This window comes from Agelaius tricolor, unplaced genomic scaffold (assembly GCF_023055355.1).
Source record: "Agelaius tricolor isolate 1412-34295 unplaced genomic scaffold, bAgeTri1.0.p SCAF_11, whole genome shotgun sequence".
NCBI lineage: Eukaryota > Metazoa > Chordata > Aves > Passeriformes > Icteridae > Agelaius > Agelaius tricolor.
The window spans coordinates 27640250-27664386 of record NW_027269271.1 but is presented as its reverse complement, the minus strand read 5'-3'; the positions used below and the strand labels follow the sequence as shown (position 1 = coordinate 27664386).

The 24137-nt window shown below is 44.0% G+C and overlaps 1 protein-coding gene across 3 annotated transcripts in view; it reads right to left on the bottom strand.

Moving 5' to 3' along the window:
- The window catches only part of FGGY (FGGY carbohydrate kinase domain containing), a 156149-nt gene that overhangs the window by 126495 nt on the left and 5517 nt on the right, over positions 1-24137 (bottom strand). The window contains exons 1-2 of one of the 3 annotated variants that reach the window (XM_071436845.1): positions 9746-9861; positions 3370-3476 (exon numbers count right to left, since the gene is read on the bottom strand). The gene's annotated coding sequence lies outside the window, so the exon portion shown is untranslated. Of the gene's footprint in view, positions 1-3369; positions 3477-9745; positions 10165-16940; positions 17047-24137 lie in introns of those variants that run through there. The other 2 variants (XM_071436844.1, XM_071436846.1) reach the window with 2 other exon arrangements.

Sequence of the window (24137 nt, the reverse complement as noted above, 5' to 3'; positions counted from 1 at the left end):
CTTTTACATCTCTGAAACCCATGAAACTCAGCTGTCACACAGCTTCTGATATTCAGAAAATAAATGGATAAATTGGCATTTAAAACATGTGGTATTTACAGAGCATCAAAATGGCTCTACTTAAAAACAGCCCACTTCTCCTAAAGAAGTGACCTAATAATATCTGGATATGGCAGATGGGGTGGTTAGAGGGAGGAATATAAGCAAAGGGGAAAGATTTACAAAGTTCTGATTAATAGAATATGATTAATCACATTCCAAATTAATATTTTTTCTTTTTTTTTAATAATAACATTGAGTACAGGTCAAGATCTACTGGCATAATGTAGGTGTCTTTCACATCCATGGCTGTCTTGTAACCACTGCTGCTGATAGGTATCACAAATCTACAGTCATTGAGGGTTAGAGGCAGCCGGTGAAATAGAGAAGAAAACAAGGAGCCCTCAGTCTCAGAAAATTCCAACTTTGGATAATAATTAATTAGGACAAAGTTTCATTTGCACTTAAAATGGCATAACACCTCAGCTGAAGAAATCAACTGAGGCTTCCCTTCCTCCCACCCTTTCAACAGCTCATGGAAATGTGGTCAGTCAGTGGAGGTCTGCTATCACACAATCATTCTTCCCTTTTCAATCTGGCACTTCATGGCCAGACCCCACTGCTGGGTCCAGGGCCCATGGTTTTGTTCTTTGCTTGGCCAGTACAAGGGAGTTCTGTCCCTGGTACAGACCAAAGCTGTCACCACACCACATTCTGCTCACACCCTGCAGGGTCACCGGAGTAGCTGACAGATCACCAGCTTGTAATAATGTCAGAAAGTAGAAAAACCTCCAAGCTATAGAGCATATTGTGGTCCTGCTGGAAATCCTGGCTGCTGCCTCCCAGCATGCTGGTTCTGCCCAGCAGATTAGGTGCAACTCACACTAATCTCCTTAAGCAAGGTCATGTGTCCAAGTGATGAGCAATCAGCTAAAAATAATGGTGTGCCATGAGTCTAACACCTAGGAATATTGGCAAGAAGGCCTGCTTTATTTTCTTGGCCCTGGCTCTGTGACCTGGTCAGAGGAACAAAAGCCAATCCCTCTGCCAGAGAAGACAACTCTGCTGCTAGGGGTGATTAATATGCATCTGTCACCTGGGGGGTGACAGCACTCAGCTTCTCCCCCTTAGCCCTCAGCTGGAAAAGCAGTTTTAAGACATTCTTTTCAACATGGTATTTACTTCTTAATTTTGTACTTCACCTCCCCAAAGCTCTAAAGGCTGGCTGCAGGTGCTGCAAGTTCCTTGTGAGAAATTTTACTACAAAGGCATTGCATAACACTGTTCCTGACACTATCTCACAAATTTCCCTATTTTTCCCCTATTTCGGCTCTGCCTTTAGCTGCTGACTCATAAAAAGTTGAGAATAAACCACAAGCTGCAAAACATATTCTTTTTTTTAAACATAGGCAAATCCTTCTTACTTGCTCTTCACTAAATACAAATAGCAAAAGGAGTATTTTATATCCTGCCTCCTGCTCACACACACAATATTACTCCAAATTTCTCTTCCTTGTATGGCAGCCTTGATTTTAGCTCATTAATGTGTTTTTGCTACTTAGAGAACAAGCTTAGCAGATGTTAGAGAATTAAGCTCACAGTACCTCCTACTCAGCACTTGAAATTATGGCTTTGCATTGGATTCTTCCCACAAACATTTGAAACCTGGAACCCAATCTGCCCATGTAATGTTTACTTTCCTTTTTTTTCCTTACTAAGCAACCAGGATGTGCCTGTGTGAGTGACTGGGCAGGAAGCAGAGTTTGTTTATGTGCTTGAGCAGTTCATATCAGCCTTTGCACATCCACCAGTTTATTGCTGTCAATCAGTGGGAACAGGAAAAAGTGACAGTACAAAACCAAGAACCCCAAACTTACTTTAACTGGTCTCTTTCTAAATAAAGCTCACCTAGATTCACAAAGCAGCAAGATTCACTCAATATCTCATTAAAAAAAGGCTAAAAGTAAATATGAATCCTTTTTCAAGAACAGCAAGCACTAAGTTACAGAGGCTTTTCAAAGTAAAGTGTCTCTGCAACAGGATCTGATCTGCTTGCAAAAACATAATTTGATGCCAAGGGTTTTTTTGGAATACCAAACACTTGGTATGCCACCTACTTATCAACCCCATCCACAAAAAGCACTGTCATCTCTAGGTCATAAATGTCAGCAATTATGGACTCTGCCCAAGGGTATTTCTTGAGAACCTAAGAACTCAGCAGAGAAGTTGGTGGAAAATATTTAGCCAAAGTACAGTGATAAGAATTTTAAAAAGGAATGTTGTCATTCTGTTTTGTTTCCAGAAGATTTCTTTGGTACAAAAGGAAGCTCCAAATCAAAGCTGAAGGAACTCTTTAATGGATTTCAGGGGTAACAGAAGGTCCCTGCACAAATTCCCTTGCTTTGGAATTTGAACACCAACATTCATTGCCATGTGAAAATAAAATTGTTGTGCAAATAAAACATTGGTTTGGATTTTTTAATCTGCTGGATTCTTTACTTCTGCAGGCAATAAAATCATGAGGAAAACTGAACCAGAAAAATGACTGAAATAAAATGTCCTTCAAGTCCAGTCAGACAGGTCAGTCAATCAAGCACAATATTCCTAACATGACACCAAAATATTTTATGCATGGATGATGCATGTTCATGGACTCCCAAGGGATGGAAGGCAGTGGAGATAGAACCTTCTAAATCCCTGAAGTATCTAAACCCAGGAAGCCTGGCTCCTTGCAGCCAAGAAAAAAGGCCTCCTTCAATACAGCCTTGTCTGTCCACTGCAAAAGTCAAGCCTCATAATTTAAACTTATTATTTGAATTTGAAAACAGAAGGAGAGGGGCAGAGGAAAAAAGTAAACTTAGAAGACATGTCCAGCTTGACCGTGTTAATCCATGACTGTAACTGCTAAGTCAGGATAAGAAGCCAAAATTCCCTCCAAACCAGCAATGGCCTCTTTCTCTGCAAATCACAGCAGGGACAGAATGGCTTTTCAAACAAGCATTTATGATCAAAAGGCTACAGCATATTATAAATATTTATATGGCCCATTAAATAATAGTCTGTATAAATATTATTCAAAATGTGCATGCTGGAAACCACAGACTTCCCAGTTTATCCTTGTACAAATGTGTTAGTTTTCCCACATAAGCAATGAAGAAAGAAAAAGGAGGGGTGAAACTAAGTTGCAAAAATATTAAATAAAAAAAAATCCTTAACATTATTTACTTTAATTTAAAAGGAATGAGTAAGTAACCAGATGAGTTTTTCATGAGCACTGTTAGACTTGTCTGTCCCACTTTACCTCACAGTTATCGAGCTGCCAGGACGTACCTTTCTGTTAAAGCCAGGGTGCAGGAGGGGCTGCACTCACCTCAGCATAGGGCCAAGCTCAGCACAAGCTTTCAACAGCAGCAATTTAGACTTCGTGGTGCTGTGTGCTTAAACACAAAGAGTTAGGAAGGACTGGCATGTCTGTTTTAAACTTTGATCTCTGGAACGCTGCGGGCTGCCCAGACCCGGTGATTGTGGATAAACAGAGTGTTTTTAGTAGTGCAGCTGTGCTTTTCTATGGGTTACCAAGAAAAAGATTAACAGGCTCAAATTAGGCTTCATAAGCCTCGTGTGAAAAGATCTAAATATGCTAAAGAAAAGCTGCTTTTCAACTGTAGAAAGGACATTAACCAAAACAAGCCCTTTTGACATTATACTGGAAATTCAGCACTTTGTTGGCTTGCTAGAGGTAAGTAACCAATACAAGTGGTGGTGGTAGAGTGGCAGGATCTGCTTGAAGTCAGTGAACTCCCTTTGCTCCTCCAGCTTCTGTAATTCCTGTTTGGATGTGGAAAGAAGGCACATGTCTGTGTGGGAGAGCAGGAGCAGATGGGGAATTCTAACACTGTGGTGAAGGGCAGTACTAATATAGAAAATATCCTTAAATGCCCAAGGGAGTGTGCTATAACTATCAACAAGCATTTATTTGTCAGCTACCCCACAGCAAACAAAACAAACACAAGGAACAAAAGCACACCTCACCTCCCCTTTTCCCTTCCCCAAACAGAAACACGTACATGCAGGATCTCTGTCTTAGGAATGTGAGGACTGTGCTAACAGTAACAAAACTGGAACAAATAAAAATGGAGCTGGGGAAAATACACTTCTTAATTGAAAACCAAACACTTCTAGATTCTTTCATCAGTTCTCTGGTACATTCTGTGAAGTTTTCTTACATCTTACACGGAAAAACAGCTTAAAATAATGAAAGATTTCAGTAGTAGGATAAAACCCTTATTCCAGTCCTATAATATTTAGATTGTTCATCAAAACCTTCCTAACAGTCCCCCTAACATTGTAATGCAATGTCAATAAATCTCAGCATAGGCAAGACTGATAATATTCTACTATTTTCTAGTATCTCCTTTTCTCTCTATAAATAATTCACTATGTACTAATTTGCTGTAATGTCTCTCCAGATCTTTTTTCTTCCCCTTGCTTTCAGTGTCCAAGACAAAGTCATTACTTCATTGCTGCCCTCTGCCCTCTAATTCTATCTTTTGGATTTTAAATACTTTCAGGCCAAACTACTTCCACCTGCTCTGATTTAAAAAAGGGCACATTCGGGTTTATCCTGGTGTCACCAGGAAGGGGAGAAATGAAAATTACTAAATTATTCTAAGAAATTAGATCCAAAAATTATTTTTTTTTAAGCTTTGACTGCCTACATAGTTATCTCAGTCAGGAACAGCAGAAGGATGTCAGCATGACCAGTGTCAGTAAATACCAACAGCAGAGCTGGTTTTCTCTATATTCTGCTTGAGAAGAGTTTGTACTAAACAGAAGAATTATTTGCTCTCCTTCCAGTTCCTGTCTTCAGCTCACACAAGCAGACACAGCCTGTGGTACTGATGATCAAATAGGAGCAATAGCATTCTGGCCCCTGATTAAAGAGAAGAGCATGGCTGTGCTGGGTCAGATGAAAGGTCCAATTAGCCCAGGATCCTCCACAAACAGCAGAAGCCGTAAGAAAAGCATATGCCTGCCCTTTTCATCCAGCAGTACTTCCCCAGGACACCTTTCCTCCTGCTATCTATAGTAAAGGCACTTCCTGAGCCAGAAATTTTATCTTTAGGATTAGCAGACCTTGAAGGCTTTTTCCTCTCTAAATTTGTTTGTGCTTTTTCTGAATCCAGGGAAACTTTTCTAACTGCAAACTACTGTGGTAACGAGTTATAAAGTTCTGTGTAAACAATGCAGGAAAAAGCCCTTTGGTTTGTTCTGAGCATGCCACCTGCTAGTTTTGTTTGATGTGTCTGAGTTCCTGAGCTAGAGGAGACATTAAGCAATTGCTGTGTATTTACTTTCTCCATGCAGTCATGATTCCATTGCATTCTGAATCACCCCCAAAGGCCTCACTGCAGCTATCCACACATCATGGGTATTGAGCTGAACTCACAATCTCTATATGGTCAGGAAAGACAAAAAGCATTTTCCTGCTCTGAGTGCTCATGGATGTGGCAGTAACACAAGTACCATAACACACTGCAGCAGTCAGTACTAATAAACAGCAAGAAATAATGCCAAGGCCACTGTGGGCAGGTGGAGATACTGCTCAGAGATGCTGCAGTAGGAAAACCAGGAGTTGGTGTCAGCTCAGAGGTGCTGCTCAGGAGCACAGAACTGGCCAGGGATTTCCAGCTTCAGGCAGGTCCCAAAACACTGAGCTCACAGCAGAGGGATCCAGGAACTCTTCCAACTACATGCTTGGGGAAGACTCAGGGCTACTGCTCCCCCTGGTTTTCCCTGGCCCCGCTGAGGCTGCTGCATGCCCTGACAGGCTCTGCAGGGCAGCAGCAGCACGAGGCCCATGCCGAGCACACCCGGCTGCCCCGCTGCTCCCTGGCCTGTAACCCTGGCACACAAAGGAAACAAGTGCAGCCGCCCCTGCTCCAGAGCCCACCTAACCCCGGGAACAGCAGGAAGCACCTGCAGAGAGGAGCTCTCAGGAAAAAGGAAGGCTGAGAAGAGGGCTGTGAGAACACACAACGTGAGGTGAGAAGACACAGCCTTTGGGGAAAAACAACAGCTCCAATTCTCTCCAGAGCACTCTGGGCCCTGCTGGGAGTGGGCCATCACTTCAAAAGCAGGCTCTGATCCTACATCCATCGGTGGCAACCTCCCAGCCACTATCAGGAGTTCAGGACTAAACCCCTGACACTCACGAACATCACAGGTGCAACTCACACGATGGCAGGACTTTGAACACTTGCCATAACCTCCAGTTTGTCCAGCAGAGGAAATGTTGATCAGTAAATGCCAGGACACAATTCCCAGGCAGGAAAAGCTAAGGAATAAGGGGGGTGTCTAGCAGCACCCTTTCTTTTCCCCAGCCTGGCAACAGCAGTGGATACAAGCCATGCACACCACGCTCCTGAGAGCCATTCCCTGCTCTGACGCTGCAGCTGCACACATCCCCAAAGGCTGTGCTAATGACCTGGCAGACAGACGTGTCCCAAATGACTCTGCAGAATGCCTGGAGCCCTGAAAGAAGACACTATCTTGTTTACATTGACTGAGGGGGGAAAAAATGCCATCTAATTATTACATAAATTCTGGCTGTAGCAGCTTCATGACTAGTTGAAAAGAGGTAACAGGCTCCAAAATGACTGATGGACCCAAGTGTTTGGATCCACAGCTTATCAATCTAATGCTAAGGAAGATCTTTCATATCCCTGTGTCTCTATCACTTTAACCTACTCATGATGGACAGAGAGAATAATCTCTGCTCTTTGCCTGTAAAATTGATTCATGTACTGTGACTTTTTTTTTTTCACTCTATGCTATGATGAAAGTGGAGAAACAAATAAAAAACCAACAAAACACACACCACAAAAAAAGCACTATACTATAAACACAGCCTAGCACAATAATGTGAATTTGCAAAATATCTGTTTAAGTCATAAAACATAATTTGGAGGAGAATGCAATACAAAAGGCACAATTACAATTCACACAACAGTTTTAAACTGCATTTCTGCAGCAAACCATCCTTGGCACCAGGAGTTTCTGTGCAGGTTCCGTGGGTAAATACAGCCATTGTGCCACTGTGGATACAAATTAGCCAACCTAGGCTAGTGCTGATACTCTAACTTTAATCCCATCTTTAGATTCCGGTGCTACATCACTGTTGAATCTGGCACTAACCCTGTGATTACATATCAGCAGATCAGTATAAAAATAATTTGTTCTGAGTTCACAGTTTTATGAAATGATAAAACATCAAAATTAGCATTCTGGCTGAAATCCACTGCATTTCCCATCAAGGCTTACACATTTAAGCAACATCTGAACCAACTGCCTATAATTACTCCTGGCAGATACTGGAGCACTTAGGCCAGCAGTAGATGCAACAGTGAAATAAATTTTTAAAGACATGCTGCAAACCACTTCAAGATGCTCGGCCCAGAAGCAAACATGTGTCCATAAGCCCAATCCACGGTTTATTTTATAGGATTTGTTCACTCTTGCATAGTAAAAGCCTGAGAAGAATGACAGCCCCAAGTAATCTGTCAGTTTAAAATTAAACATTTATTTGGGCTGCAATTTCAAAAACACTCTCCCCAAAGTTCCTGTCACAGCTACTTAAGGGGAAGTGGGGTTGCATATTAGCTTAGGTTAAAAGAAACACTAATTCTGCACAAAACCAGTTATTTATTTATTCAAAAGAACCAACGTTTTAAAATGATAATTTAACTGAGAAACACAGAATGGAGTAACAGAAGTGGCTAAGAATACACATAAAAACTTCCTAGCATAGAACTAGTTTATTTAGTCTCTACTGACACTATAAATTTATTTCTGCCATGATTCTTATAGCTGGGAACAGCTGTCCCTACAAGCAACCAATTCTCTCTGCATTCATCCTCCTATCCCAGACACTCTTCCCAGGAAAAAGAAGTGTCTCTTTTTTTTTTTTTCCATATACTCATACACATTCCTGAAGGGAAGGGGCCATTAACATTACAGAGCCTTTAAAATTTCCTTGGTTTTGTATTATATCTAAGTACACTTAAAAAAAAGTTAACCCCAACTATTTAAGCAAATGATCTTCCAGGATAAGAAAATAGAATGAAATGCATGAGAAGGAAATACACAAGAATGAAATACACGAGAATGAAATACATGAGAGTGAAATACAAGGGCATGAAATATACGAGAATGAAATACAAGACCACCTTCCCAACAATGTGTCTGCTTATTCCTTTTTAAAAACCTCCGAGATGACCGAGCCCTTTCCTCTACTTCCCTGGAATTTGTTTCGTAAGTGCTCTCCAGAGAAGAGCACTGGTGCTAAGTTTATTAAACTTCCTAACAAATCCCAGGCACCTCAGCAGGGAAGGAATCTGCCAAGTTACCAGTTCCTCACCGGGGCAGAGCCTGGCAGCAGTGAGGAACACGGCCGTGCTGGCAGCCCCGAGCCAAGCACGAGTAAATTCCAGCAGGTTCCTGGGGTGTGCTCTGTGCCAGCCCAGGAGCTGCTTGGGATCACAGGGGCATGACAAGGAGACAAGGCTGTGAAGGTGCCAGAAAGGGGAGCTGCATGAGGACAAGGGAGGCAGTGGTGGCAGCGGGACACCAGGGCCAGAGAGACGAGACTGGAGACTGCATTTATGGAAATCTCCTAGGGATATGGAAGATTAGGCAAGTGTGTGAGTGATGTGCATGTCCTACTTGCCCAGGTCAGATCACCTGAGCGCTGCCCTTTCACAGAACCACAGAAAAAGCTGAGCTGGGAAAGGACACTCAAGGATCATCGAGCCCAAGTCCTGGACCTGCACAGAACCCCAAGAATCACACCATGTGCCCAAGAGCATTGTCCAAATGTTCCCTTGAGCTCTGGAAGGTTTGGTTCTGTGACCCTTCCAGGGGAGCCTGTTCCAGCACCCGACCACCCTCCACGGGAAAATATTTTTCTACTATCCAACCTCAACATCTCCTGACAGGTTCAGGCCATTCCCTCAAGTCCTGTCACTCGGCATCATGAAGAAATTAGCGTGTGCCTCTCATTTTCCCTCACCAGGAAGCTGTATTTGAAGCACATGGGAAGGCAGCTGGGATAAAGGTGATCCAACAGCACAGGAGGTACTGGGAGGATCCGTGTGCCCACCCTGGACAGCACCAAACGCCTCCCCTGGCACTGGGCACCCCAGCGGGGGCTGTGAGGGGCAGCCCCGCTCCCGCTGAATTACAGTGGGAGTCACATATGGCCGTGCTGTACAGAAACGTCAGGAGGAGAGAACTCGGGACAGCCAGCAGGCCGTAAATCCCCCGGGCTGCACGAAAAGCAGGCTCTGAGCTGATCTGGGGCGATGTGAGCGCTCAGCCCACGCACGGCCGGGGCGCGCCGCACGGGGCCCGCGGCTGCGGCCAGGGGCTCCCTGGGGAAAGAGGCGGCGCTGGTGATTAAACAACAACACGAACGCCAGAGCTCCCTTCAGAGCAGCAGGATCCGAGCCCTACCGGAGGGGGACGGAACCCTCCGGGCGTCACGGCGGAGAAGGGGCAGGATCGGGGGCAGGGACGGGGGCAAGGAGAGGGGCGGGAGCCGCGCTGAGGCGGCGCGCGCTGCGCTCCCCTCACGGCGGCCGCGCTGAGGGCGCGGGGCCGCCGCGGCCCGGCCAGCGCCGTCACTTACTCTGCAGCCATCACTTACTTGTGCCCCCGGCACTGCCCGGGCCTGCACACCCCGGCGGGGACGTCCCCTGAACCCGCCGCTGCCGGGAAAGCCGCCGGGCTGCCCGGGCCGGGCCGGCCGCGCCTGCGCCGGGAAGCGGCGGGCGGGGGAAGCGGCGGCGCCGCCGGGCGCTGAGGGCAGCGGCGGCTCGGGCCGGGAATCGCCCTGCGCCCGGGTCTGGAACGGGAACAAGGCGGGGGCTTGGCGCGGTTTGTAAACGGATGGTAAATCTGATTTTCCAGCCCCGCTGCCGCGTACACGGCTGCGAAATATCGGGGGTCGTAGAAGCGGTGCAAGAAGCCGCGTGGAGAAGCCACTGAGAAGAACCTGTACAGTATAGGAGAATAAATAAATATATAAAAACAGGCAAATAACTATATAGAAACATATAGAAGAATAAATAAACAGGAGGGAATGTCAGGGCTCAGGACATCTCACTCTGAGCCTCCTTAAATGTAATGTAAATGCTTCTTAAAAGTAAAACGGCTGCAAGCCATGAGATTGGTTTTCTGCATGGGGACACTCTGAGAGTTTTACCTGAAAAGCTGGAGAGTTGCTGATGTGAGCAAGAAAACCCTGTGTTAAGGTTTACTTAAAACGGATAGAGGATGCCCTCAAATGCATCCCTGAAAAACAGAGAAATCACAGAATCAATGAGGTTGGAAAAGACCTCTCGGATCATCGAGTCCAGCCGTGGCTGAGCACTCCATGGTTTGGGACAGATCCCACCACACCCCTGCGTGACCCTCCTCAACCCACGCAGGGAGGAGCAGATGGCAGCCCTCACATTCCCATCATGTCCAAACACTTCTGGCCCCAGGGAGCCACCAGGGATTTTTCCCGTTACCCCCCAAATATTCTACAACAGGAAATCATGCAGCAAAAAAAAGTTGTCTTGCAACATTTCCAGAGTATTCCCACTTCGGCCCGAGCAGAAATGCTGCAGGAACAACCTTGCTCAGGGAAAGATGAGTGTTTGTCTCGTGGTTAGAGCACAGGGTTCGTGGTCAGGAGCTGTGGGTTCTCATTCCAGCCTTGCCACTGAATCATTTTGAGAGCTTTGCTAGTCACTTTGTACTAGAACCAGTTAGGAATTTTCCGTTGGGATGATTTTCTGGTGGAAAACACTGCTTATACCAAACTGAAATCTGGGTGAAAATTGATTTTTCTGTTGGGAATAGCTTGTGTCTGGGCTGGCTTAGAAAGGACATTAGACCCAAACTGCAGTGTTTGGGGGTTTCTTCATTAGTCCAAATGTTTTGCTTTGAATAGATAGGTTAAAAAATAAAATACCCCCTCCTGACTGTAATTCCAAGTCATTTTACAGCATGGTGTGAATGTGTGCCCTCATGCTCTGCTTTGCTCCCCAGGAGGTCTGCGGTGTAGTGAGATTTAAATTTCTGTTTTCTGAGACGTGCACATCCCAATCTGAGTCAGACCTGGCCCGTGGGGACAAATCCCAGAGCAGGGCCACCACTCTGGCCAGGGAAGCGCTCCATGCAGGGAAAGTGTAAAGTTCAGAGACACAAATGAGCTGTTTCACATTAGCTCAGTGGCCTAAAACAAGGCACCGTGACTGGGGAGATACCCAAATGTTTTGTTCAACTGAAAAGCAATAAAATGAAGCCCAGAGAAATGGACCTGATTCTGTTCCAGAATCCCATTCCTCTGTTCATTAAAAACAAATTTATTTCTGCCCTCTCTATAGTCATACACTGACAGTTTCTTTTAGTATAATACTTGTTCTCCTCCCACAATGTATTTGTAGACACCACTGAAGTCCCTTATTTGTTTTGCCAACTTAAATATTAATCATTTATTTTCTCTCATAACAGCAAGCTGTGGATCATCTAATAGTTTTTCCTTCACTTCTGTCAGTCAGAATTCATCTTTTCTGAGCGTGAGTGATCAGAGTCTGACATACTGTGTAATGTTTAAATGATGGCTTGCAAGAGACTTGTACAGTGGCAATAATAATTCCCCCTGCACTCTTTTAGTTACAGACAGGCATCAAATTTGCCTTTTTTAAACCTATATCACATTAGCACCTCAATTTACCCAGGTCTTTTTGTTCCAATAAATAACAAAAATAAGTACAGGCAAATTGATTAACTTAATACATTTTTCCATTTCATCACACTTCTCTAGTACTCACATGATTTCTTTCCAAGCGAGTGACAAAGGAAGATATTTTCAAGAACAATTATAAGTTTACAACTTCCAAAATCAAAGTCCTGAAAATGCTTTTTATTAAAGAATCCAAGTTTAGATTATCACATATTCCCAAGCCCACATGAGGCTTAATTCATTGCTCCTTTGAAATATTCTGAAAGCTGAAGGTTAAGAGGTGTTATATTAGTGCAGAATAATGATGATTAATTTGTGCTTTGTATCAAATGCAGGAGGAGCAGAAACATGTGCAGTGAATCCTCTATAATTCCAAAATATTTCCATAAACTTGAAAATCTTCTGTGGATGTGTGTGTCTTAAATGAACTCAAGACCAATTTTTCCTGTTTAGTGTGTGGCTGCTGTAGTTTTCTATCAAATAACACCCCCCCTTCTTCCAAGATTCTGGACAGATTCACTTAAAATACACCCTTTTGCCTTTTCATTACAGAGTAACTAATGAAAATTCCATTTTAAATGTGCTTTCTGGGAGACAGGGATGTTCTTTTTTTTAGTGATTAACCAGAGCCTGTATTTCAAGCAGCGGGGAAACAGCTCCAGGTAGTGTAAATCAGCATTGCCCGAGATGGCCCTCAGTCCTCTCAACCCCACAGAACAATTTAGTGGGTTTAGATGACAGTTGGCATCTTTGAAATATTCTCTTTTGCAGAACTAGACTAGATGTGACACTTGCTGGAGAAGAAATCTTGCATAAATCTGTCGAAAAAGTCTCAATCATATTACTTCACTAGCTGTGGTAACCTTTGGAGGCCAAAGTCCAGACAGGTTGAGAAATGGAGCATGAGTCCATAAAGGTGACAATTCCATTAACTGCAATCAGAGAGAGAGGTGAATGGTGAGATAAAGACAAATGACTCCTTCTGTAAAGAAAAGAAAATATGTGTGTGCAGGGGAAAGAGGCAGAATGAACATTTTCCAGCCTTGTTGAGGAAATAAAGACCCAGCCCTGCTCTGCTGAGATCAACACAAAAACGTCTCTTGAGCTCAGTGGGTGCAAGTTTTGCCCCAACATCCCAACCTCTGGTGAATGTCAGGCAGCAATGGACCTCTGAACACCCCAAAATTACATTTAGATGTTTCTTAGCATAAAAATAGAAGGGAAAAAATATTTAATAAAGTTCTTGCTTGTGCGTGTGCTTTGGCAGTTCATACAAGCACGTGAGGGTGGGTTATAATCTCATTTGATGAAGTATAGCACTTCTTCAAGTGTTATGGGAAGTATAAGCTGGGGAATACTCTGGATGAAGTGCTTACTGGGCCATTAGACCAGGACTATTCATCTAAACAGGGAAATGGGGAAGTAAAAACTAAATTAATTCTCTGCAACAAGAAGGGATTTTTGAGTGTACAATAGGAAAAAAAGGAAATTTCCTTTGGGGGATTTTTTCTGGTTTTAACAGAAATATTAGGTTACTCTTGGATACTGGAGTGGCCAAAAAGGGAAATCCCTGTTTTAAGTTCCTCTAAATATAGCCAGAAAAATAATTCCAATTTTATCAAGTTGTGGTCCATTCCCTCACGTTTTGGGCAGCTCACCTTTTAATACCAAAGTCAGAAGCTGATACAAACAAGCAGACAATATTTCAGGCTCCACCAAAATTCCAGTGTCTTGCCCAGGGCCTGTTCCTGCCTGCCCACTTGGCTGGACACCAATATCCTTTATTCTCAGGGGAGTCAGCCTTCCAAAAAACCACTTGGCACTGGAGTCAGGGCTGCTCTGTTTTCCTAACGTTCGTGGCAGGCAGGATGTTTTCCGACTCTGGTACCCAACAGTTGAGCATTCCAGACAGCACAGGGATTTTTCTTTTGAAACCACACTTCCAATGCCATAAGAATAAGGGAGGTTTTGTGATCCCATGTGCTCCTGGTGGGAAAATAGGATGACTTTGCTGTCACACAGCGATGCACAAAGGGAAAATGCACATGGCTCTTGCCACCTTTGTAAACTCTCCTTACATGGTGTGAATGCTGAAAAAATCCTGGCTTAAAGTCCTGTTTCATCAACTGGTTCCCCTCTGGGAAGATTGCCAGAAGGAGAAGACCCCCTCCCAAAATGCCTGGCCTAAAAAGCAGCCCACTGGTGCAGTGTGGCAGAGAGATGCTCAGTAGTCTGTGCACACTGTGTTTTCAGCAAGGGAAAATGTTGCTTGCTCCCCAAAACACACAGTACAGATACCCCTACAACTTTTTTTGCCTATCCTTTACACTCCTTGAATTTTCAAAACATGACTTTAACATTTTTATTCAAGCAATTCCTGAGCTCACTGATGTCAGGGCCAGCTCCAGCTGTGCAGCCTTTCCCTTGTGGAACAGACAGTGCCCAGGGCAGGGCAGGCAGGGGACAGCTCAGCCAGGTCTGGACTCTTCACTGCCCGGGAGCAAACACACTGTCCTGGGAGGCAAACTGCCAGAGACATCCCCCCCACAGCCCTGTGCCAAAATCCAGATGTGCAAAATCGTGAAATCACAGTCTGTCGAGCTGGAAATGAATTTCACAAGCCAAGCTGTGAAAATCTCCTCAAATTTCACAATACCTTACATCTCCAGAAAAACTGAGAACAGAGGTTAAATTTTTTTTCTGCAACATCCTTCCAAGACTTTTTCCATAGGATATGACCAGCTTGCATGAAGTGCTTTGTTAGAGTGGTGATATATCACACAGTGGTGCCAAATCCAGTCAGTGTGGGGAGGATTGAAAAGGCTCAGCCACCCTCCAGGCAGTGTGTCCTGATGCCATTCCTGGCACCTTCTACAAAAGGCAGATCCTATTTTGTCCTTTGAATTCCAAAACTGGTGAACACAGTCATGGGAGGCAATCAGTCAGGATCTGTTAATTTGTAAAAAAATGTAACTGTCTGTTCTCCAAGGATAAGATTAACTGGGATCTGTACTTCCCAGATTATAAACAACACGCAGCCTTTCTCCTTAACTCATTGCAAAATGTACAAATGTTCCAACGCCAGCTCTGTAATCTTTTAAAATCTTAAACGGAACAGGGGCTCATTCCATTACATAAAAAGAAGTTTGTAGGATCATGTAGCTACCTGCAAATCACACACAGATAAACCAAACAGCACAAGAAACGGGGATAAAGTCACCTTTTATGTAGCTGATTCCTATAGCAGGGAGATTGTCATGCTCTGTATACAACCCAAAACAAATTGTCTGTTTAGAATTAAAATATGATACTATTTCCAAAAGTCTTGCCTCCAGGGAGATCATTTTATACCACAGGGCAGATTCAGCTCTGGTGTAGGATTTCTGATTTTCATGGAATTGCACCATTAAGGAATTTGGCCCAACATCTTGCCCACACTGATGCAATTCAACTTTTAAGGGACAGCTATGGGGTTTCCTCCTAAGTCAGGCCAAGTTTCTGGAACAAGGGAAGTCTGTAAAAGAAACCGTTGGAGGGATGTTTTAGTCTGGCATTTAGGAACATTCCCATATTAGAAAACGTCACAGGATTTATTTTCTATGTCTTGCATGTTAGAATGTCGTGCTTTTTCTTCTTTCCTTTCAGAGACATTGTCAGTAGGTGGTCACAGTAAAACTGGATAAACCCCAAAGAAATGTAATGAAATGATTACAGACAGAGTGAGTAGAAAGACATTTGTGGATCCAGTTCGTTCTGCCTTATCTTTGTTATATAAACCTATTTTCCATACTTAATGTATTGCCTCAGCTTGCAATATATGATTAACAGAAGGTCTGCACCACTCAGGACTCTGGAGAAAAACGTGAGATGTTAATTCACCAACATTTTAGGTAACTTCAGATATTCTGGGCATGACTGATCTCACAGAGTGCTTTGGATTTATGCTTGCATGACAGATGGAAATCTGAATACACACACTGATGCTCTCACTGATATTGAAAACTTCTGTGCAAGAACAAAGAGCTGTAACACTTCCCTGCTCCTGGAGCTAACCTGGTATTTCCTACAATGATGCAGCTCCACAGGTCATGGCCCAGCAAACAGGAGTTTCCCCAGCTTTTCCTGCCAGCGCCGCACGTACCGGGCACCGTGACGGGGTGGAAATGTGATGCTGTCAAGGGTCTAGGGGAGATTATTCCCTTCCCTCTGCAGTTGTTTGAGCTGCCCAGACAGCATGAAGCAGATGCTCAGGTTCTTAAGGCTTCCTGGGAAAAACAGCACTGTTTCAAAACCATACCAGACCAAAACTATGGAAAGATTAATCGAGCTTGGGTCAAGAGGGAAGAAGGATGCAATAGCTTGTGACAGCAGTGAGCTGGTAAATGATGTGCCCAATGCTGAGCTCTCCTATGAATAAGTCAGAATATTCAGTGCATCACATCAAAAACTCCTTTGGACTATCGACATAATATCTGAAAGAACATGGAAAAATGATAGGACAATCAAAGGTACATTTTAATTTTCCTACTTGCATTCTTACACTAATTTGACAATCATAAAGCCTTAGTATAAATCAAACGGAGCAAATGCTCTCAGTAAATTAAAATATAGACAGAAATATGTGTAGAATATGCTTTTATGGGTGTACAAGAGTTACAAAATCTTTGGCACAGCTGAAGTTCACACAAGAAGCAGAATGAACCTGCTTCAAGCATTCTTTAAAATCCCATTCTGCTTTGGTAACCTGTGGATTTTGCAGCTTGTCTTCCCAAAGCTATGATAAAGCCATCATGGCTTTAATTAATTTTTGAGTCATTGGCCAGTCAAAAAAGCTGAAAGTGAAATAAACAGCAAGACACGACAAAAATCAGAAATACTGGACGTCTTTGCCATTTCTGTCAGCCACAGCTACGAATGTTGTGATAAAGTGAGATAAGAAATTGAGGAAGGAAATAAGTGGCAACTGCATTCTTATTTTAGAGTATTTTATATCTGATTGTTCCAAAATGAGGAGGAATATGTGACTGGGTACGTAACTCCACCCTCTCCAAGGCTTGCTGGGATCATTGTTTGTGAGTGTATCCACACACCAGAGCAGTTCCCTTACCTCCAGTCTGTTGCAGTCATGGAAATGCCATGGGACGTTCTGGTGGACATCTCATCCCCGTGGTCACAGCATCCTCTGGGAAGTTGTCATCTTGGGACATATGGGACTGGAAAATTAGAATTGCAGATAATTATCCCATATTTCCTACCATGGAATCCTGGCCACTGAGGGTCAGCAGCTAAGAAGCAAATCTATGTTCAGGGCACAACTCTGCCATAGTGGGCACAGGACCTGACATGTGGTTGCTGAGAGAGCAACCTTTCTTCATGACCACCTCTCACAGTCACCTTGAATGCCAAGTGCCCTGCTTCAAGTTAACTCTGGGTTTTTTTCCTTACTTTATTGCTTTTAAATGAACGGCAGCTCAAAGTTTCATCCAAAACTGTTTCATATGCTTTTCTGCTTTAAAAAAAAAAAAGCCCATCTGAGGATTATCTACTCAACATGAAGCTTTAAGAAATCACATTGATCTGGAATAAAAAACTATCTGTCTGACTTATTTTGTTTAAATGCTAGCAAAGGAAAGAAATCCCAGATAGAGCGGTGGATGTGACTGTTTCCCATCCTTTGAGTTCTAAGTCAGCTCAGTGGTCCTTGTGCAACTGAGTTTCCAAATGTTGAAAATTGACACCAATACCATGACCTGAATATCTTAAAATTTTGAACGAAGAGTAATGTCCCCCTGTAAAAGAAAGACCTCCCAAATTAAAACTCCAACTGCTCTATTTCAAGCTATAAAGCAATTTTCCAAGCTGCTGCCTGTATTGGGCTTCAAACCAAAACTGAGTGAATGCAGAGGAGGAAGTCTGATGTACAGCAGTTAAAATATAGGAAGGATTTGGGGGGTTTTGGTACATCAAACCCTTCAAAACATACAACATATTTGCAGTTTGGTATTGCAGGCATTTCCCTACCCACTGGAAGGTGAATCTGACATGGAGGAATACATGGTGGAATATGTTGCTCTCAGATGATATCCCAGGCTGGTCATGTCCTTGCTACATTAACTTTTTCTCCAGCAGAAGAAACTTAGTGTCACCTGTGGTGGGGGGGGGTGTGCTCTCTTTCATTTTACATCCTCCTATTGGAGGGAACCAATTCAGAGGCTGAGTGTGGCCTTTTAATCACAGCCTGTTCTAAGTAATCCATATTTTGGCAATGGCCCACAATGTTATCTTCATCTGTTACCTATTGCCAGATTTATTCAATAGAATTTTGCACAGATCCCAGGACCAGGGGGGCTTCTGGCTGAAATTCCTCCCAGCCCAGCTCCCAGCAGTCCATCCCAGCCCTTTTCAGTGTGTTTAGCCTGCAAAACCCCATGTTGGGACTCTGGGTTGAGCAGCAATGTTTGGGACACCCACTCAATGTCCTTCATGTTGGGTGGCAGGGAAGCAGGGGAGGGAACGAGCCACTGCTTTTGGTTTGCAAGGTCCTGAAGCCCTGAGCTGTGGTTCTAGGGGATCTCTGCTCTTTGACAACACTTCCCACCACGTGTTCCAGCCAGGAAGATGGATGTACCTCAGTTAAAGTGAGTCATTCACTGAGCCTGGGCCAAACTTTGAAGCAAATCTGGGCCAGTTTACTGCCTCAGGAGGAAACCTGGTTTTTGCATGAATTAGATGTGAAAATAAGCAGAGCCTGACTGACATCTCCTCCAAATTCCAACTGTAAGGGTAAAACCCAGAGGGCATGAGCCTCAGGCATGACAAAAATGAGGAGGGGAAAATGAGGCTTCCTGTCTCCCCTGCAAGAGCCAGAGAGACACACTTTACTCAGGACTTAGGCTAAATTGTTAATGATTTATACACTAATTAAGTAATGTTTATAGAATGGCTTACATATGTAAATGGCTGTAAAGATGCTTACATTTTTCCTGCACTCTCCAATTAAACCAACTTTCATTACAGAGCAAAACAATTCCATCCCAACTTGTTACACCAGTTCTTTAGCCAGCCAGCTTTGCAGCCACTGCTCCCAGCTCAAACTGGGCTATTGTGTTTCTCTGAGGAAACTTCTGTGCTGGTTTGTAGTTGCTTTAATTCCATCACAGATCACATTCTGTTTAATGATAATTTGATTTTGCATTGCAAGACCCAGATGTACATTAGGAGGTCACAACCTTTCCATTTATCTCGTAAAGTAACTATTTTTTCCCCGAGTTCCATCAGGTTAAAACAGTTAGCAATTTTTCTCCTTGAAGTGTCCCTTCAGCTTGGCCAAGATATATAATAGATCAGTGTAGCTACAAATGCATTACAACATTAGTCATCAATTAGTTTTAAACCATCCCTGTAATATATCATTTATCCAGCTTGCTGTAGCACTATTGTGAACATTTAATTTTTTAAAGGCATCTTGATTTTTTAACCTGACGGCTGCATCCCCCTTTGTCTCCTGTACAGACATCTCCTTAAGGAACAATAAAAATTAGATTTGTTTGACCTGCACTCAGGGTTCGTTTAAGCGAGATGGATTTTAATTGCTCTGCCCAGTCTACCAGACAGCTTTTATGTAATATTCCAGACATTTACGCACTGTCTTTCCCCTGCTGTAAGCAGGTGTGTGTGCCCACAAATGCCTGTAAAGCAGCTCTTACAATTCATTTCACATCTCTGACAATCCTCTGGGAAATTGCTTTCTCTGAGATACCGGTTGGCATCAAATTAAGGCCTCCGGTCATGGCCACTTCTTCCCTCCTAACACCATTTCCTTTTGTCTTTAAGATTCACCTCCTTGTGTGGCTAATTCTAAAAGGACCTCGCTGGAGATCGTGTTCCCTGGACTTGTGTTGTCATTATATGGCACGGGTGACTCACCCCTGCATCTCTCAGAGTGAAAATGGCTACAGGGCCTTACCTGTCTCTCCCCAAATCCATGATGTCCTTGCAATAAGATCTACAACTGGGAGAGGTTTGGAGTATGAGAGAGCTCAGTCTGGGAGCAGCAGGTCTGTGCCACAGTCGCTTGGTATCCTTTAGGATCTCTAACTTCAATTAGGAAGTCATGTGAGGAAGTTATCACTGACTCAGAGCCCGGAACACCCCGGCTGCTCTGCCAGCTCCGAGTGGAGGCACAATGAGCTCACATTTGCCCATGATGAACCTTGTTTGCGCCAGCTGCCCCATCAGGGAGAGGAGAGCCTCATGTGGAGAGTTCTCTCCCTGATATCTCTTCCCTTCCATGGGTGATACAATCTGAAGATGATGTCCTCTGTTTTTCGTCTTCTCCCCATTCCTAAAAAGGAAGATTTGGCTGTCCCCTGAGTTACCAAATCAGCACAAAAAAATGGGCCTCCTAAGCAGTTCTTTGTGCCTACAGCTGGTTCTGGTCTCCTCTCTGTTGGACACACACATGTACTTAATTCCCAGTTGTGCTGGATGCCTATTAAAAGAACAAATCTGCAAGTGAGGAGGGTCCCTTCTGCCATGTCAATGGAAGTGAGACACGTAAATCTCCCGCGCGCTGAGGCGAGTGAATGCTCAGAGTGCTTGGGAGAACAGCTGGGAAAGGGAATAAGCAGTTTTTATTCTGCTGCAAAGTGTCACTGATCCAACTCGCTAAGCTGATCCTCATGTGGCACATTGTGCCTGCTCCATGATTCTGCCTACTGCTTCCAGGGGGGTAATCCAGAGTGCTCAGCACTTCAGTCAGCACACAAAAAGGCACAGACCTGCTTCTCCCACAGTGCTACAGCCAGCGTGGTGCAGAGCAGCAAGGCAGCACTGCAGGGGAAAGAAAGAACAATTCCAGAATGAGTTAGGGGCCCTGTGAGGGACTGGAGGTGCAGATCATGGCGAGCCACAGGGAAAGAGTGGAGGAGCTGGGAGATCCACCTGTCTTGCCAGCCTAGGAAGCCAGAAGAGGGTTTGGAATAATCTTCCTCTGTGCCACTGCATTTCTGTCTTTTCATCTGCCAGTGGTAAATCCCAGTCCCTCAGGAAACATCCCAGAGTGAGACTGGTACATGACGATGGGGCAGTCACAAAACATTTAAAGAAAATGAAGGGTGCTGTAGGAAACTGTGGAAGGAAATAATGTTTTCTCTTCTTGAAACTGAGCAGAATTGCTCACTTGACAAAACAACTGCACAGCTCAAGGAATTTGCCTTCCACCTGCCCTGCCTGGGCCAGGACTCCAGTGCCACCATAAACACATGGATGGCTTCCCTCTGGACGAGAGAGAGGAGCAGCAGAACGTGGTCAGTGTTAATTGTGGCATCAGTGGAAGAAATTCAGATGAGGCATTCACTGAGAAGAGCCTTCGAAGACACCTACTTGATGGAGAACTTGTGAACAGAGCAGTGACATCAGGAAAAGGGATGGGAGGTCCAGCACACTTACTTTGCATGTGGATACATAATTCTTAATTTCATATTCTGTATTTTTTTTCTCTGGGGCTTTTATATCCATCAGTAAGCCACACCAATATTTTTTACTTCCCTGACAGAAGCACTGAAAATCAGAATCCATTTATTTAGTACCAAACAAATGCAGAAATAAGAGCAGGCTGTAGCACTAGAATACACATTTGTAACCCTCTGAGGACCAGATGCAGCAGAGCTGGAACATTCAGCAGCTGTAATGTGCACTGAGAAGTCACATTTGTTCAAGAAAAGCCACATTACTTATATTAATTGGATGTGTCCAGCTCATCCTGAGTCCACTTAAGCCTTGGCAAACCTCTAGCTCTGAGTATAACAAAGGTATTAATACTGATATTCCTTTATATTATCCCATTTACATAACGACTCCCACCTTTGCAGCCTAATACTTATTCTTTGGAACAGAAGAACTATTGACTCATATCTGGACTGGGTTGCCAAAACCTCCTAAATTTAGAGTTGTTTGGAACAAGAAAAGGAGTTTGGTTCAGGCCCATCCACAACAGCAAATTAAACACAAGTCATCATCTGTGCGAGCGACATTTTCGGCATGTCCAGAGCCTGGCGGGAGCTGACATTCCTTCTCCCAGAAAGATTTACAGAATTTGTGCATTGAAAAGCATTGAGGTAAGCCCTGGTCTGAGGGCCAAGTGCATAAATTAGACCTGTCCCCTCCCTTCAGTAAATTACAGACGTACAGGCCGTAGGTTGGCTCGCTGTGCTCTTGGCAACTCCAGCAACTCTGCGAGTGTGTGCTCACAGAAAGGGAGTTTGTGTTGTACTCACACATCTACATTTCATTTTCTGAGATTTTGGTGCAAGGGATATGTTGTACATCATTTCTTCCCTCCATTCACATCAGATAGTGGATTAAACAGACTGAGAAAAAAGAGTAATATTAAAATGTTGGCACGTGCTGCACTTTCTCAGCAGAAACTGTGTCGCCTGCACATCACTTTGGTTTAAATGATGTAGGTCAATGTTAGGTCAGCAAGAAGTGCTGGATTAGCATCTGCAGAGACTGAGGTCCTCTCCTCATTCACAGGACAAGCCCAGATCAAGAAACTGCATTAAAGCTTCATGCACAAAGCTGCCTTAGAAGACAGGACATTTCCTCAGACCAACCAAGTGCTCACCTGTTCCTCCAGCCCATGGTTTATATGGAAACCAAACTGGCCAGCTGGCAGAGTGACGAGGGTCTGACACTAGCAAACTGCTTCTTCAAACACTGTCAAGGTTTTTATGAGCTGCATATTTGCAGAAGTCCATGTACCTGTGAAATAACTGAATCACTGTCTTCCATGTGTCAAAATGATGCCATTTCTGGGCTGTTCCATCTTCCTCCCACAGACCTACCACGTTTTGGGTGGAATGCATGGCCTGAAAACCCAAATACGTGTGGCAGCTCAGACTGGCTCTAGAGAAGGGACACAGTGAATGGCACTGGGAACCCCACACAACATCCCAAAGGGATGCAGCTCACTCCAGGCTTTCAGCCTCCCAAACTGGATTATCTTTGTGAAGGTTTTCTCAATGACCTGAAGAACCAGTGGAACCTTTCATTGAAGGCTGGAAGCCTCATGTAATCAGACAACATAAGAATTCAGGTTTCTAAAAAAAAACCCAGTATTTTGAGCATACTGCAGGAACTGCTGCTACAAAGTTATGCAAATTCCAGATCTTCTGTTTCTGTAAATAAGACTTTTCCAGGGGAGAACATACACAGGAGACAGTCATGCTCTAGCCTGAACAGAGATTGGGAAATTCAGGCTCTAGTTCAGCTCCACTCAGACTCTTCATCTCACTGGCTTCCATTTTCCATGGTGAGACCAAAACAATGGTAATAAAAATCACAATGAAAGCAATTGAAAAATATTTGCATAATTATTTAGCATGTGTTTGCATGCTTTGCATGTTAAACAAGGGATTGTTCCTCATCCCACACTCTCAGGACAGATAGGGAAGTAGAAAGTGTGGAGTTGAGTGGGAACAAAACCTGATGTGTGTAGAAGTAAATTCAGTTCTGTAGGAAAACAAGATGAAATGTGTATTTAAGAGAGACTAAATATTGAAAGATTCACAGCCTGGTGGAAAAAATCAGTGAGTTCACATAGGGAACAAAGGCTGTGACACAGAGGGAAGGATGCAAATAATTGTGGAAGAAGCTGATGAATGGTGGGCCAGGCTGGAAATACTGGTAGAGCTGAAATTGTGACAGGTGAACAAAGAATGATGATGACGATGATTGATGATGATGATGATGATGATGATGATGATGATGATGAAGAATCCTTTTTCAGTTTGCACAGCGATGGAACATGAGTCCTGCTGACTCAGGGTGAAACCCAGACTGGGAGATTCTGCTGCTGCAGGGCAAGGGCCACCTCAGATATCTGGGATCTCAGCCACTTCCAAAGCACTGCTGAAGCCAAGCACCTGCCTGGTGAAGATATTGCTCCACAAGCCTTTGATATGGCACATTTAGCAGCAGGTTCAACCAGTAATTAATTGAACAAAGCATTCAAGGCAATGGGACAAACCCATGTGGGAGTAAGGCTGAGTCACACTGTGCAGGAGTGGCATCCCTAAGCCAAGCCCATCCCAGAGCCATTCCCTCTTCATCCATTCAGGCTCTGCCACAGATTGAGTTCTCCATCTGAAATACCAAGCTCTCCCTCATCTGGGATAAATTCACCTTGCTTTTCAGATGCCACTTTATGTGGACAGGCCAGATGAGGTTTTCTGAACACTCACCCAGGGAGATGGAAATATCAGCAGGAATTAACAGAGAGATGTCACCTTGGCAGATTTAA